This window comes from Patagioenas fasciata, chromosome 3 (assembly GCF_037038585.1).
Source record: "Patagioenas fasciata isolate bPatFas1 chromosome 3, bPatFas1.hap1, whole genome shotgun sequence".
NCBI classification, from domain to species: domain Eukaryota; kingdom Metazoa; phylum Chordata; class Aves; order Columbiformes; family Columbidae; genus Patagioenas; species Patagioenas fasciata.
The window spans coordinates 115344875-115361527 of NC_092522.1; the positions used below are offsets into that span (position 1 = coordinate 115344875).

General features: G+C 45.4%; 1 long non-coding RNA gene across 1 annotated transcript; it reads left to right on the forward strand.

Annotated features, from left to right (window-relative positions):
• Positions 1–837: 837 nt before the first annotated feature.
• Positions 838–11204, forward strand: LOC139827646 (uncharacterized). Its single transcript, XR_011738552.1, has 3 exons — positions 838–892; positions 1665–1713; positions 10375–11204. It is a non-coding gene; the product is annotated as an uncharacterized lncRNA (long non-coding RNA).
• The last annotated feature ends 5449 nt before the right edge of the window (positions 11205–16653 follow it).

The following is a 16653-nucleotide window of genomic DNA, read 5'->3' on the forward strand; positions in this document are numbered from 1 at the left end:
AACAAATGTGCATGAAGGCCTCAGTTCCTCTAACAGATGAATGAATAAATGCGCTCAGCTCTGGCTCAGTTTTGTAGAGACCAAGGAATAACTTCACAAATATATTTCAGAATAATGAGACTTGACTTTAGCCTTCCATGATAGATGTTGCATGATCCTTGCAAATGTAGGAAGGCCATCTTCCCTCTCATACCATGGAGAAGGTGCCTGGATTGTGCTAGTGTTGCTACCCTGAAACGGCATCAGTTTGAAAGGCCTGCCAGCTGTCTAAACCACATTTAATATTAAGAATATCTGTGCAGATCTAGTGAGCATACCTTGCTCTAATTCAATCCTGTCAACACTACTCAGAAGTGACTGAACTTTTCAGCCCCTTTGCATGAGGAGTGAAGAACCATAACAGGGCATACTGAGAACTGCTGAACAAGGGAGCAAATCTGATGTGGTGGTGTCACTCTTCCTACAACACTTAATGTGAATTCTGTACCACCAGTGTTTGAGAGATGGCAAATCAGACTAAAGGGAGAAGACATGAGAAACAACACTGAATAATTAGATCATTTTGTTTGGAAAAAACCCCGAAGATAATTGAGTCTAACTGTTAACCTAGCACTGTCAAGTCCACCTCTAAACCATGTCCCTAAGAACCTCATCTATGTGTTGTTTCAACCCCTCCAGGGATGGTGACTCCACCACTTCCCTGGGCAGCCTGTTCCAATGCCTCACAACCCTTTCCGGGAATAACGTTTTCCCTAATGTCCAATCTGAACCTTCCCTGACACAGCTTGGGGGGGGTGATTTAAAAGCCGTTGTAACTCGACACTAGCACTCAGTTCCTGAGAGCAGCTGATCGGAGCCAGCTCGGCCGCTCCCGATTGAGCGAAATCTCGAGGTAGAGAGAAGCCCTTTTTTTTTTTTTTTTAATTTTCTTTTGTTTTCTCTGAAATCGGCACCTTCCATGTCGAGACCCGGCAGCTCCCGGCAGCCCTTGCGAGAGCAGCTGACGTGCGTGGGCGTTACCGCGGGGAGGGCGATCACACCCCCACCCCTCGCCTTGAAAAAGCCTCCGGGAGGCCAGCCAGGGCTGGGAGATTGAGTAACTATGCTGTGGCAGTGGTAGCTTGTGTAGTGCGGTGCAGAGGTTGTCACTTTTTGCTTGGTAGACCCTCTGACCTATTACCAGTGCCCCAGGTGGCCGCTGACTATGGTCTCCTCCAGAAAAAGAGCTTGTCTCAAAAAGACTACAGCAACTCAGACCGACTGTCTGCCCTGAACTGTGGCTGTTCAGGTCCTCGGCTGCAGGGAGTGTCAGAGCCTGCTGCTGCTGGGGGAGGATGGCCAGCATCCCACCGGTGTGAGCAGGTGTGAGGTCTGCTCAGCATGGTTGTGAAAGTTGAGGAGGTTAGGATGCTGAGGTCCGTCAGGGAGTGTGAAAAGGAGATCGACTGGTGGAGTAAGTCCCTGGTGTGCCACTCAGGCTCCAGGGGGATACCCCCCAAAAGGTGATGGACTCCCTGCCCTGTCAGCCGGAGGGGAAAGACATGAGACAGCCCCTGCACTGGCGCTGTTGGGCAGAGGTAGGGGACCAAAAAGATGAGCGTTGGAAGAGACTTCCAGTTTGGTGCCACAGGCAACCCCCCTCCTTACCTGCTTTGCTTCCCCAGGTACCCCTCCATAATAAGTTCGAGGCCCTGGATCTTGAAGAAGAGGTGGGTGAGTATGCGGTGCAAGGCCCACCTATGAGGTCACATAGAAAGAGGCAGTTGATTCCACACCTCAAGACTGCCTCAGATAAGAAAGAAATAAGGGTAATTGTAGTAGGCAGTTCCCTTCTGAGAGGCACAGAGGGCCCAATATGCAGACTTGACCCTCATTGTAGGGAAGTTTGTAGTGTACCTGGAGCCCAGATCAGAGACATCAGCAGGGCGCTCCCCAGCTTGGTGCACCCGACAGATTACTACCCACTGCTGATCTTACAGACAGGTGGGGGGGTAGCTGCATCCTGCAGTCTGAGAGGGATGTAGAAAGATTTCAAGGCCTTAGGACAGATGGTAAAAGAGTCTGGGGCTCAAGTTGGGAGTCTATGGGTGAGAATTAAGGAGCAGGCTGGCAGGGGTGATACGGTTGTGGGTGTCTATTACAGGCCACCAGATCAGGGTGAGGAAGTTGATGAAGCCTTCTACAGACAGCTGAGAGCAGCCTCACAGTCACAGGCCCTGGTTGTTGTGGGTGATTTTAACTTCCCTGATGTTTGCTGGAAGGACTACTCAGCCAGCCACAGTCCAGGAGGTTCCTCCAGTGCATTGAAGATAACTTTCTGATGTGAATGGTGGATGAGCCTACTAGGAGAGGAGCACTGCTGGACCTCATCCTCACTAACAAGGAGAGTCTGATTGAAGCAGTAAAGGTTGAGGGCTGCCTTGGTTGCAGCAACCATGAGATGATGAAGTTCAGGATCTCATGTGGCAGGAACAGGATAGCAAGCAGAACTGCAACCCTGGACTTCAGCATGGCAAACTTTGGCTTTTTCAAACAATTGCTAAGGGAAATCCCATGGGCAAGGCTGCTTGAAAGTAAAGGAGCCCATTACAGTTTAGGGTTAATGTTTAGGGACTGCTTCTACCAGGCTCAAGATCAGAACATCCCAACAAGCAGGAAGTCAAGGAAGGGAGCCAGCAGAGCTGTGTGGTTAAACAGGGAACTGCTGGGTAAGCTCAAGTGGAAGAGGAGAGTTAATAGATTATGGAAAGAGGGGTTGGCCACTTGGGGAGAATATAAGGCTGTTGTCAGAGGCTGTAGGGAAGCAACTAGGAAAGCTAAGGCCTCCTTAGAAGTAAACTTGTCGAAAGGGGTCAAAGACAACAGAAAGAGCTTTTTCAAATACATGACAGATAAAACTAACACCAGAGGCAATGTAGGCCCACTGATGAACAAGGTGTGTGCCCTGGTGACAGAAGATACAGAGAAGGCAGAGTTACTGAATGCCGCCTTTGTCTCTGTCTACTCTGCTGGAGGCTGTCCTGAGGCCCCAGAGGAAGGCAGGACGATGGAGGAGTTTGCCTCGGTTGATGAGGACTGGGTTAGGGAGCAGTTAGGCAATCTGGACATCCATAAATCCATGGGTCCAGATGGGATGCACCTGCGGGTGCTGAGGGAGCTGGCTGAGGTCATTGCTGGAATACTCTCCGTCATCTTTGACAAGTCTTGGGAGATGGGAGAGGTGCCTGAGGACTGGAGGAAAGCAAATGTCACTCCAGTCTTCCAAAAGGGCAAGAAGGAGGACCCAGGTAACTATAGACCGGTCAGCCTCACCTCCATCCCTGGGAAAGTGATGGAACAACTTACCCTTGATACCATCTCAAGGCATCTGAAGGATAGAGGGTCATTAGGGGCAGTCAACATGGCTTCACCAAGGGGAAGTCGTGCTTGACCACCCTCATTGACTTTCATGAGGACATGACGAGGTGGATAGATGATGGCAGAGTAGTGAATGTGGTCTACCTTGACTTCAGTAAAGCATTTGGCACAGTCTCCCACAGCATTCTCATAGCTAAACTGAAGAAGTGTGGACTGGATGATTGTGTAGTGAAGTGGACCGCGAACTGGCTGAAGAGGAGAAGCCAGAGAGTCATGGTCAATGGGGCAGAGTCCAGTTGGAGACCTGTATCTAGTGGAGTGCCTCAAGGGCCAAGTACTGGGGGCAGTATTATTTAATATATTCATCAGTGACTTGGATGAGGGAATAGAGTGTGCTATCAGCAAGTTTGCTGATGACACCAAGCTGGGAAGAGTGGCTGACGCATCAGAAGGCTGTGCTGCCATCCAGCGAGACCTGGACAGGCTGGAGAGTTGGGCAGGGAATAATTTAGTGAAATATCACAAGTGAAAGTGTAGAGTCTTGCACCTGGGCAACCCCAGATTCCAGTATAAATTGGGGAATGACCTATCAGAGAGCAGCATAGGGGAAAGGGACCTGGGGGTCCTGGTGGACAGCAGGATGACCATGAGCCAGCACTGTGCCCTTGTGGCCAGGAAGGCCAATGGCATCCTGGGGTGTATTAGAAGGGGGGTGGTTAGTAGGTTGAGAGAGGTTCTCCTGCCCCTCTACTCTGCCCTGGTGAGACCACACTTGGAATATTGTGTCCAGTTCTGGGCCCCTCAGTTCAAGAAGGACAGGGAACTGCTGGAGAGAGTCCAGTGCAGAGCAATGAAGATGACTGGGGGAGTGGAGCATCTCCCTTATGAGGAAAGGCTGAGGGAGCTGGGGCTCTTTAGCTTGGATAAGAGGAGACTGAGGGGTGACCTCATTAATGTTTACAAATATATAAAGGGTGAGTGTCATGAGGATGGAGCCAGGCTCTTCTTGGTGACAACCAATGGTAGGACAAGGGGTAGTGGGTTCAAACTGGAACACAGGAGGTTCCACTTAAAATTGAGAAGAACCTTCTTCTCAGTGAGGGTGCCAGAACAGTGGAACAGGCTGCCCAGGGGGGTTGTGGAGTCTCCTTCTCTGGAGACATTCAAAACCCACCTGGACACATTCCTGTGTAACCTCATCTAAGTGTTCCTGCTCCGTCAGGGGGATTGGACTGGATGATCTTTTGAGGTCCCTTCCAATCCCCAACATTCTGTGATTTTTCTCTCCATCCTGTTACCTGGGAGAAGAGACCAACCCCCTCCATGCTACAACCTCCTTTCAGGTAGTTGTAGACAGTGATAAGGTCTCCCCTCAGCCTCCTTTTCTCCAGGCTAAACAGCCCCAGGTCCCTCAACCGCTCCCCATCAGATGGTTCGGCGAAGTTCCAGCAAGGTCAAAGTAACAGAAACTTACTACTTGTGCAGCATTACCCCATCTCCTTCTGTTACTTGTGCAACACAAATGTATCTTCCTCTGTTTTCCACAGAAATTGACAGTTTTGTTCACCTCCTAGTGACTGGCACAAGGCGTGATACTGCTTCACTTCAGCATCTAATATGAATCAGTTGTAGAATCACTGTTGCTGAAGCATTCAGATAAGAAGCACTGGAATATTTAAATTCGTTGGTGAGACAACAAATATTAATGTGGACAGAGCTGCTGCACAAGGTTCTGAATTGTTTTGGTAGTGAGATCAATGCTAATGCAAAGTAAAGGCTACTGCCTCCCAATGTATCTCTGGGAAGAAGTTAAATACATCTGATGACATAATGGAATCTACATGAGCAAATTCAAGCACCTCACAGTCCTATTTTTATACCTGGCAATGACAAGGTGAGACTGGTACAGTGAATTTGGGAGCAGATCTTCTCTCCATATTTAAAAAATGATGTGAATACCTGGAGAGGGTGCAGAGGAATCAATCAAGGTACAAAAAGTATTCAAGAACTGTATACAAAAGCTCATGGGGTAGAAGATTTTAAAGAGTTAAGTATCTGTTTTACGAAGAAAAAAATAAAAGAGGTCAGTACTGTAAACCTACTTAAGGAAAAAACACTGAATATCCTGAACCCGAATAATCTAGCAGAAGAAGATAGAACAAGAACCCAGAGCTGCATTGGTGATGTCAGAGAAGTTCTGGTCACAGAGCACATTTTCTAAGAGATAGTGAAAAAACATTGGTGCTGGCTGTCAAGGAGCACAGTAGATGGTTCTTCTTTATTTCTTCAAGAATTAAGTCTTTCTGGAAGACGCAGTTGCTTAAGTAAAAGCTTGTAGTCCTTCTGTGAGAGTGGCTGAGTTAAGTGTAGAAGTCTGGGATACTCCAGAAGCCGAAAAGAATGTTCAGATAGTCCTTTCTGGCATTAAATTTAGGGTGTAATCAGAGATGAATCTAACATTATTTATGAGCTCTGGGTTAAAGACATAAATGTGCTACAGTGTGTAGCAATGCAGAGCTTATACTTGGGAAGGTCAGGTCCATCTGCAGCGCCTGATGACAAACTTCATTCAGTGTGTCAGCTTTACATTTTCACCTTATCTAAGGGGTCATCCCTTTTTCCTATCTCCCTGTTGTACTTATTCTGACACAGGGAACCAGAAGATGCTTCAGCCTGACAGAAGGGAGCCTTCAAAGAACAGAATGCTTGTGGGTACCACAGTCAGTAATTTAAGAAGGAAAGGCTGAGAAATATTTAAATATGATGCTGCAGCATGTAGGCAAGGGATAAACTTCCAGTCAAATAAGAGTGGATGAGACTCTGCAAGTAGTCAAGTGGTTGTATACAGCTCTCAATTCTAGTTTGTGTTTTCACAGAATCATTGGAATGGTGGTTGTAAGGGACCCCTGAAGGTCTCAGACAAAGGCATGGGTAGCCTGATTTACACTTCATCTCTAAGGATGAAGACTCCACCATCCCTCTGCATGACAGAGATGTATTGTTCCAGGACTGTATTATTGTCCTGCTTAAGAAGTTTCCTAGGGCCCAACCTGATCTTGCCAAGGTGCAACTTCTGGTCATTGCCATCTTGAACCTCAGTATATTCCAAGTTCCTTTCCTGACTTAGTCATGGGGATTTTTGAGTTAACTTATTCTTGCTTTTTTCACCAGTGGAAATCAGCATGCACCATGTTCTTTACAGTGTTACTGGAGAGGTTACAACCTTCCAGCATTAAATTGTGCTAGACTTGATGTTCTCACTGCTCTGTCCATGTTATTGAACAAAAATTGCATCTGCTCATGTGTATGTTGGTTGGAGGAACTGGTTCCCCCTCAGAATCCCAGCACAATCACTGAGGAGGACCCACAGACACAACAGGGAGTGCAAGCATGACTAGGCTTGTGGTTGGTAGCATCTACTAAGCCACCAGGTGGGATGGTCTTGTTGAATGTAACACACACCATTGCTAGATGTGCAAGACACAGTTCACGCAGTAAATGTAGTACCGGGGACAAATGTGACTTCTCTGTGCATGTACTTAGGTCTCCTGCTCTACAGTTCTGCCCATGGAGTGTTTTGCAGTCCTGCCTTGGAGCTTTGCCTCCTGTGGACATGGTGAAAGCTGATCTGTTGTGTGGACTTTGAGAAGGAAGAGAGGTGGGGGAGACAAGAAACAACTCCAACCTTCTCTTTGTCAAACCTGTCATGATTTTGTTGCACTGACTGCAACCCTTAAAGACCCCTGTGGCCTATTCTTGACTCTGTGTCCAGTGACTGCATCATACTGGCCTAGGACATGGGCTTCTTAACACCTTACTGGGATGACACAGCAAAGCTGCTCACCAAGCACGCAGCTTGTGTCTGACCAACCAGCATTTATTCGCATGGTGTGAGGTTTGGAGTGAATGTTCTTTGCACTTCTGTTTCCGTTTGTATTTCTGCATAGTCTGTGACTGGGAATCAAGTTACAGAGCCTGGTAAGGTAGCACAGTGTGGGACAAGGGCAAGGGAAAATGTGGGGGTGTATTTCTGAGATGCCAGTGCTAGATGATTATCTTCATTTTGATTTTTGTGTGCAGGGAATTAGAGGGTTTTTGTTTTGTTTGGGGCTTCTACACTGGCACACACTGAAAATTTGGGTTTTGAAAAGGTAGAGATGGGAGCAGCATACCGAAGGTAAAATTACTTGTGCTGAAGACTGTAATAACTGAAATATTGGATAAATCTCATGCTCTGAGTGACACCGTGACTCAGGATTAGAACTGGAGAAAGAACACTTTCTGTGACAAAAGTTATTTTAGATTATTGAATACATATATATATTACCATAACATATTGTTTAAGGTGAAAATTAGAGGCATTATTTTGTTGGACCATTTTTCTGGTGTGTATGGAAGGGTGGGGGTGACATGACCCAGAAATTCCACCTCTAGCTCTCCTTAGGAGAATTTGGCATGGAATTTTTCAGTGGGTAAGAGTTAACCTAATTTATGTAGTGCTTAGGGAAATCAGACAGCTAGACAAATATTGGGAAAAATAAACAAACCTGTTTGAAATTTTAAACACATTTGCTGTGACGTACAGTCATCTTTGTGCTTTTTGCACACAAACATCTTGGCAAACAATTTACTAGCAGGAGTGTTTGCTGAAAGAGAAATCTCTAGCTCTGTGCTGCAGAACAGTCAGGGAAACTGCATTTACAGTCAGGCATAGCAGAAAACCTGATTCTATTTATTAAGTCAGTGGCATCGATAACATCCGATCAGTCGGGAAAGAACTAAGACATTATGTAGGGTACTTGGGAAGAGAGTGAGGTGCTGGGCCACAAGTGGAGAGAGTATGGTCTGTCACAGGCAACAACTCAAATAATAAATGAATTTGTGAAGATTATAACCTGTTCATTCTGAGCAGGAAAAGAAGTAGAGAGCTGCTAATTACTCCCATCCAAACTGGAATGCCGATATGTGCGCACGCATCCCAGTTTGCTGAGCAATTTCCATGTGTTTATGGAATTAAATTTAATTGCAAGTCTATACAACTTAAGAAAGCTTGGAAATCAGGCATGCACCAGAAAAGCTCCGCTAAAAGAAGAGCTGTAGTGGAGAAGCCTGTTAGTCAGCTCTTACTACTCTGGGCATGGAGAAGTGTCCCCTTGGCTCACTCAGCAGCTTTGCTGGTTCAAGCCTGGCTTGGGATGCTTTGAGGGACACATGGACAGCAAACGTGGCCACTGCATGGAGGAAAAACTGGAAATGGGCTAATTCTGTTTCTGTGCCTGGTCTCCTTCTAGTACACAAGGCACAAGCACCTGTGTAAAGCAAAGGCAAATTGTGCTAAGATTTCCTATGGCCTTCAGACAAACCTTAGCAAAACACCCCACCTCCCAAACAAGTCTGCAGGCATAAACGGCGTCTTTGTGTGGTCTCAGCCATCAGACATGCCTGGCAATGCTCTGCGGCTGCTTTTTTGAGGAGAAGCAGCTGATTTGCTAGGGAAGCTTCTTGATAAAAGCCTCAAGCAGACCATTTCTTATAGAGAGGGAAGTTGTGGGCAAACCAGACTTTACTCAGGTAAATTTTGCTTATTTCCAAACAGCAGAAATTTCTGATGCTGATTAAGGTATTTACAAAAATAAAAGGACACAAACAAACACCTTTTTGTCCTGCTTCCCAGACTCTTTAAAATCAAATACCTATCATCCCCTCTTCCTGGTGTCAACTTCTCTGACTTTCACCCCAAGTTACATTTAGCCTGTCCCAATTTCTCTGGTGGCATAAAAGCTTTGGGGTTGTTTGTGGAACTGTTTCCTGCTGCTGTTTTTTGCTTATTCATTTTCTTGGCTACCATGAAATGGTCGGTGAAATCTGGGGAACAAATGGTATATTTGCAACACTTTTTTTTAAGACCTGAGTTTCTACAATGAAGTCTCTGATGTTTAATGTTTTGTTTGCTCCTGCCAGGGAACGTGTGAAAGAGTAGCAAGAAACTGCAGGGCGTTTTGTTGTGATAAATGCTTACTTGATCTTTGCATTACTGCTAAACGTCCTTCTTCCCTCCCCCTGTTGTGCAAACATATGATGCTTCCTACAACTTCCATGCAAAGGTGTAAAAGGAGACAACAAAATAAGTAATGCATAGGGACATCTTCTTTTGGGAGTCAGCATTGTAGTGTATGGAGTGGTTGTGGTGACCTTGAAAATGAATTTAGGCCAGGTTTAGTGGCTGTCCAACCGAACTGTGACGGAGAGGCTGCGGGGAAGCAACAACAAGCCCCAGAGCAGGAACAGTGTGAGCAGGTTCAGTGGCAGATGGAAGCTGGGTGGCTGGAGGAGTCCTCAGGACAAGCTTACAGCTCTCGGTGAGGAACGTCTGCCCGGGTGCTGTCTGGGCTGAAGCATTTCACTCTCAGCCTGAGCATCTGGTCAACCCAGAGGTATCATTTCATACCTCTCATAGACACTGCTGGCTTGTTTCAAAGGTACGGAGTGCTCAAAAGCTCCCATAAGACCAGGCTATAAATTCGAATCCTCAGGCTGCATTTATTATTCAATCACTCACATCTCAAGTAGAAAATGGTCCTCTTTTGCTGAATCTCTGCTGCATACTATTGATTCTGCCCAAAATACAAGACACTTATTTAAAATAGCTAAGGCTGGGCTGTGTTACTGCTCTTAATGACAGCATTTTTGCTTCAGAGTAGTTTTTTTTCTGTAGTATTAGTGACTCCTCAGCAGTCAGATAGCAAGACACGCACGATCCAAAGTACTGGTCAGGCTTCTGGAGGATATGGTCCATGTACAGCTTAGACATAATGTATGTTTGATGTCTTTGATGATCCTTTGAAAGACTCTCTGGACATCTGGAGACATTAATTTTTTCAGTCAGAGCATAACACTGCCTCACGTCCTTCCATTGTTTATCTGTAATCCTTGTTCCCTGTCTCTGGGGGTGCTGGGACTGTACTGCTGTTGGGACAAATCTCACTGTGTTTCTGAGCCCCAGACTTCTCTCTTCAGGATCATGGAGCTTCATCCTCCCAGGCCTGGTATAAATTCCAGTGTGGTCAGAGTTACGTGCAATGCCAAAAGTTAAATTAGCAGACAAAAAGGAAGCTAAGAGAGGAACTGACTGCCAGCTTCGGAACTTGAGGAGCATAAGAATGCAGAAAGATATAGACAGACGCAACTGAAGAACACGAGTTCCCACTTCTGAAACCTCCTAGGGTGATGGGCCAGTCTCCGGTTGTGCTTCCATCTCCATCGTGAAGGCTGTTGCTCCAGGGATCTCCTAGAACTTCTCGAGAGACCTGTCTGAGAGATATTTCTTCAGAAAACTTCATCACTGAAGGAAGGCTTTGCGATACTATGCTAAGACCCAACCAGGTGATTTGAAAACTTCCTCTCATTGAATCAGACCTTTAGACCAGACCTCTGCTACCGCCTACACACAATACTGTATGCTGTGCCCTGTGATTCAAGCAGCTGGATATCCCCAGTTTTCAAAGACTAATAATTGCAGAGGCTAATAAATCTCATAATTCAAAATGACTTTAGAAGACTCCTGTTTTCTCTCTCCCAGACTGTTTTTTCCTGCTTGCACTGACCAGCGTAAATAAACCCCTTCTCTCTTTTGTATTTACACAGTCAGTTGCTCAGAGATCCTTATCTTGGTCCCTTCTGCATGCAGGCTGCTGCTCATCTGTGATATCATCTCAAATAGGAAGACTTGTGGTGGACTTCTGAGGATGCTACTGCAAAGTACATGAAAAGAGGCTAAGGTCAGCTCTTGAGATAAGATCAATGGTTTCTCAACATTTCAAAACATACTTATTAAAAGGATGTGCTCATTGCTTTGTCTAGTCTGGTTTCTGGGAATGGGGTGCGATGCTTTCTCCCTTATCTGTCTGGATTTTCCTGCATAGATGGTGTGTCTGTCTTCAGTCAGAAGAAAGTGGCAGGTTATTTAACATGCATCTAAAAAGTGCAACACTCATCTGTGATTCAAATTGGATAACAGACCATAATAATAATAGGGTTACAGAGAGGTCAGAAGGAGAGCTGTTGTTCAGAAATGGGAGGTTTAATGTAATTTTTAACCATTATGTTCACTGAAAGATGATGCTTGTCCTAGTCTACAGGACAAACAATTAAAGACCTCCCAAATTGTTGCTCTGTTATAAAGGAGTTGAACTTTATCTGACATTTTCACCAGGAGCTAAAATCATCAGATTTGCTGATTACTTTTTCAGCTCACATTGAGAAAAAGCAGAATTAAGAATTATCTCAGCGTGGGTAGCATGCGGAATTTGGTACTCTTAGCTGTTTCAACACAGAATTTTATATTTCCCCTTAGAAAATGGAGTTAGTATTACGAAAACGAAAGAAGAAAAAGAGAAAGAAAGGATCTTCATTCCACCTAGAGTATTAAAATCTTATGCACATATTTAAAGCAAACTTTCAGAAACCACTAGGGTTGATATTTGCTAGAATATCTGCCATTGAAGTGTGACTCAGCTCTTTCAGGTACCTCCAGTTCAGTGCATTTCTCTGTAGCTATATCCTTATTAACTGTATTCTCTTCACATTCAAAGGAAACCTACAGGCACTCACTATTACACACGCACACACACATGCGAATGTGTAACATCTTCCAGCAAAATCTGAGGATGTGAACAAATTTATGAGGCAGGATTATTCTGGCTAAAAGTAAATACTGTCAATGTGGATGTTTATATCAGAACTAGTCACCCTAGTCTCCCTTTACGGTCAGTAGAGGGAAGCAGGCATTGCTGGGTGTGATTCATCTCATGCTGGACTAGACATCTGAAACGTGTCAGACCCCTGCTTCGGTCATTGTTTTCAAAGGCTTCCTTTGGTGCCTAGCTCAGAAAGAGAAATCTACATTATAGATATCTAAGGGTGGATGAGATGAGCATGAGTCAGCAGTGTGTCCTTAGAAAGAGCTCAGCAGCAGGACCAGGGAGGTGGGCTTTGACCCATCTTTGAGCAGGTGGTTGGACAAGATAATCTCCCCAAGTACCTTCCAACCTAAATTATCCTGTGAACCTGTTATCTTCTATTCAGCACTTGTGAGACTGCGTTGGGAATATCATGTCCTGTTTTGGGCTTTCCATTCCACAAAGGCTTTGATGAACAAGATTAAATGCAGGAAATGCCACCAAGATAGTCAGGGAGCTGGACTGTGGGGTTGGACCACAGAGCTGGAACGTGCATTCAACGGCTCAGAAAAGCTGAAAGAGGTGGCTTTGTTCAGACTTAAGATAATGTGGGATCTTGTGACTTTCTTCAACTGCGCATGGAAGGGCATAGAGAAGGCATCACCAGACTGCTCTTAGAGTTGCCCAGTGAAATGATGAGAAGCGTGAGACAAAAGCTGGAAGATGAGAAATTCCAATTAGCTACAAGGGACCTTTTTTTTTTGACTCTGAGGGTGATCAAGCACTGGCATAGGTTGCCCAGAGAGGTTGAGGACACTCAAACCTCAACTGGAAAAAACACCAAGTGATGTGTTCTAGGTTTGCTTTGCTTGGAACAGGCAGTTGGATGAGATGGCCTGCACATATCCCTTCCAACCTGTGTTATTTTCTGAATCATGCTATACAGTTATATTTTTGGGATAAGGCTGGTCCTTGGTAGACTCTAGGTTGTTGCTATTTCTTCCCAACGTTTATTCTTTTCTCTTTCATGAGTACATACCCTTCTGTTTCCTGCAATCTAGGCCATGATTGTCTCACTTTTTGTCTGTTTTTGAAGGATGTGCTCTCAAACCTGCTTACAGTGCAACTCATCTAAACATGTCTGATCTGCCCTGAGCTCCCTGTATGTTCAAGGAAAGGCATAATGGGTGCAGATTGTGCAGCTGATTTTCAGGTTTTTAGATACCATTCTTGGCCATCCCTCCCATATTCAAACAACCCCTCAAAAAAGATGTTTAACCCAGATTATTCCAGTGGTTTGGATACAGTGCTGTGATGTATGGCGTGGCTGTGAAGGAATCAGGGAAGCAAGACATGCTGTTTTACCACCAATACCCCTGTCTCATGTTATTCAAACCTCTGCTCTGGTCTTCTGGATTGGAAACAATTATTTTCTTACCCTTGACACTTGTGTCTAAAATGAAGCTACTAAGAGGAAACCGCTGGACTCAAAGTCCCAACTGGCTTGACCACCTCTGAGGTTTGAAGTAGCAAAACCACCATATGCTGCACACACAGGACCTTCCCTCTTGTGATGTTGGCCTATTTCATGTTTGCTATCTAAAGATACCTGCTTGCCATGGCAACCAGTCAACACTCAAAGTATTTTAAAGCTGATAAGGAAATGTCCCCTTTTTTCATTTACGTGCTGTCACGCATTTAGAAAAGGCAGAACATAGTAATGTCACAAGCTCCATTGCTTGCCCTAGCTCAATCTGTCTGTGAGGTCCAGAGGCTTACAGGCAGGTTGATTTTGAAGACAAGGACAATCCAAACAGTTCTGTACTGTGGGATAATGCAAGAGTTCAGGTTCTAGCTTTATCACACATTTCTATTATCAGTCCCATGTGTTTAGTGTTTTGCTTAAAGTCCAAATTTCTGTAGAAAAGCAATGTGTTGGCAGTCTTAGTTAAGTGTTTTTGTTTTGTTTTGCTTTGTTTTGCTTCTTAAGGGCTGTGCTTTTCCAGTTATTACAAAAAGATGACTTGAAGCTGAACACAGAGCTTAATTCCCACTAACTTCTCTTTTAATACAAGACTTTCTCTCTCAGCTTAATATTTTTGTCCTAACTTTTGAAATCTTTATACATCATTATGATGAATGGCATGAGCAAACACAGAAGCCTGAGAAAACAAATGGCAAAACAAATAATCAAAAGGCATCTTAAACCGACATAATTTTAAATGTTTTATTTAGATAACGATTGTCATATTAATGAGGACACGTAGTATCGGAGGACTGACTTGCGTGCTGGTTGACTAGAGTTAATTCCCACATTCTGAAGCAGCAGAGCTTTGAGTAAATTGTGTGTTAGCGGCACTTTCGCTAGTGAATTTCACATTACCAGAGTTTTGCAATCTTTATTTTGTAAAGAGGACAGGAAAACCAAAACAAGTCTGGAGGCACCTCAAACATGAAAAACCAAATGGACCCTATGCAATGGCATTATTTCCCTGTCCTCCCAGGAACGCGGAGTTACCCATACTTCACAGGACACAGCATGAAGTGGAGCAATAAGGATGTTAAGCTGCGCGCAGGGTACCTCACTTTGTTTATGATGAGTGAAGAACATGAGGAGACCTGCAGCCACCCTTCTCTTCTTCCATCCCACAGGCACCTCCCGGAGCAGTGACTCTGCCTCTTTCACTGACACCGTTTCTGTGCTCCAGAGGACAGCACAGTGGTGCAGGGAGCACAGAGAGTAAAACCATGCACGAGAGGCACGTGGGCATGGGGACAACCTGCACAACCTGCAGCCAACCTCTGTGTTGAACAGCAGAGGGGCTGTGGGGTCAGGGCAGGAGAATCCCAGTGTGGATGTGTTGCCACCCAACACCACCTCTGCAGGGTTCGGCAGGCGGAAGGTCGTGATCTGCTGTCGCTAGAACGTTTTCTGCAAGTACTTAGTCGATGTTAGTCACCACCATCACCCTCTCTCTTTCTGCTGGGTCCTTCGACCTGCTGGCAATTGCACCCGGCGCCGCATGAGAGACCTGCTGTGTCTGGGCACGCTGGGTTTGACCTGGGGTCATGTACCTTTAGTCTTGTCTTTACAATTTCGAACTCAGAGCTTCCTCTTCTTGCTGATTCTCCTCAGCTCAGTGGAGAAACTGCACTGAATATCCCTCCTCCTGTGAGGAGGCCATTAAGGGGTTGTTCAAGCAAGGGCTTTGTTGCTTGCTGCAAGCTGAGCCATAATTGCAGCATTTCTGACAAAGGCTGGAACAGCCACAGCTTTGATAGGTGGCACCTTCATGGCAATAACGGTGAAACAGCAAAGCCCTTAAAAGCCTCCTGGAAAATTGCCTTGGGTATGTACTAGAAAAAGATTTTTTAAGAGATGGGAGTAACATACAATCATAGGATAGTTTGTGTTGGAAGGGACCTTCAAAGCTCATCCAGTCCAACCCCCTGCCATGAGCAGGGACATCTTCACCCAGATCAGGTTGCTCAGAGCCCTGTCCAGCCTGGTCTTGAATGTCTCCAGGGATGGGGCATCCACCACCTCTCTGGGCAACCTGGGCCAGTGTTTCACCACCTTAATTGTAAAAAATTTCTTCCTCATGTCTAGCCTGAATCTCCCCTCTTTTATTTTAAAACCATCACCCTTGTCCTGTCGTAACAGACTCTGCTAAAAAGTCTGTCCCTATCTTTCTTATGGGCCTCTTTTAAGCACTGAAAGCCTGCAAGAAGGTCTCCCTGGAGCCTTCTCTTCTCCAGGCTGAACAACCCCAACTCCCTCAGCCTGTCCTCACAGCAGAGCTGTTCCAGCCTCAGATCATTTCTGTGGCTCCTCTGGCCCCTCTCCAACAGGTCCATGTGTGTCCTGTGCTGAGGGCTCCAGAGCTGGACACAGAACTGCAGGTGGGGTCTCACCAGATTGGAGCAGAGGGGCAGAATCACCTCCCTGAACCTGCTGGACATGCTCCTTGTGATGCAGCCCAGGACACAATTTGCCTTCAGGGCTGCAATTGGCATTCTGGGCTGCAGAAGGGATTAAATAGAGAGTTTGTGCAATTCACCCACTTCATGCCATGGTTCTCTGTGTTCATGTTCCAGCCCAGATTGCAGTTGCTGACACCTGCTGAACTTGGGGCTTCTCATAAAATTTTCAGGCTGGCACTGAATGGTACAAACAGTCGGATAAATTTGCATACAGGTCCTGGTTATATAAATAGCAGAAATTTAATCGGTTGTTTTTCAGCCTCTGCTTCTAGGAAGGAAGAGAAATAAACAATAGGCTTTCTGGAATAGGCAGAATAGTGGGTCAGATTTGATCTGGTGTGATGCTGTTGTCCAGCTGGGATAGGACCTGAGTGTGCTGTTTTAGAGGCTCCAATGTTTACCTTAGTCACTGTGGGAAGGGTGCAATAAGAGTTAAAAGCTGAAGCACTGATATGTAGACATGAAAGAAGAGTAGGAAATAGTTCTTTGGAACAAAAGTGTTTGGTCTTTTATTATAACTTCCACCTTTCACTTGCTCTGTGACCGGACGAAAAAGTCTGCAAGGCAGAAACCATTTACTAGCACATTACTAACTCTGAAGCTCACCTGGATTACTCAACAAGTGCACAACAAA